This window comes from Kogia breviceps, chromosome 13, assembly GCF_026419965.1.
Source record: "Kogia breviceps isolate mKogBre1 chromosome 13, mKogBre1 haplotype 1, whole genome shotgun sequence".
NCBI lineage: Eukaryota > Metazoa > Chordata > Mammalia > Artiodactyla > Physeteridae > Kogia > Kogia breviceps.
The window spans coordinates 57,017,770-57,018,326 of NC_081322.1; the positions used below are offsets into that span (position 1 = coordinate 57,017,770).

At 48.8% G+C, this 557-nt stretch overlaps 1 non-coding gene across 1 annotated transcript; it reads left to right on the forward strand.

Annotated features, from left to right (window-relative positions):
- The first annotated feature begins 275 nt into the window (after positions 1 to 275).
- On the forward strand, positions 276 to 348 carry TRNAG-UCC (transfer RNA glycine (anticodon UCC)). The gene has a single exon. It is a non-coding gene; the product is annotated as a tRNA-Gly (tRNA).
- Positions 349 to 557: the final 209 nt, after the last annotated feature.

Here is a 557-nt window from a genome sequence, read left to right on the forward strand (position 1 = left end):
GAGGATCCCACATGCCGCGGAGCACCTAAGTCCATGTGCCACAACTACTGAGCCTGTGCTCTGGAGCCCACGAGCCACAACTACTGAGCCCGTGCACCACAACTACTGAAGCCTGGGCGCCCTAGAGCCTGTGCTTGCAGCAAGAGAAAACACCACGAGAAGCCCACGCACCACAACAAAGAGTAGCCCCCACTCTCTGCAACTAGAGAAAGCCCGCGCAGCAACGAAGACCCAACGCAGGCCCCCCCCCCAAAAAAAATGACCTGTCTTGGACTTCCCTGGTGGTCCAGTGGTTAAGACTCTGCACTTCCAATGCAGGGGGTGCAGGTTCGATCCCTGTTTGGGGAGCGAGGATCCCACATACCATGGGACTTGGCAAAAAAAAAAAAAAGACTTCTGTATTTTATACTCTTTCTTTCGGAAACTCACAGCAGAAAGGGAGGATCGGGCAACTACATATATAATTAAAATACCATGTAACAGATACAATATATAAACATACTGCATTAATGTTTTATAAAAAGTTGTATCATGAATTGAGTTCTCCGTCTTGCACA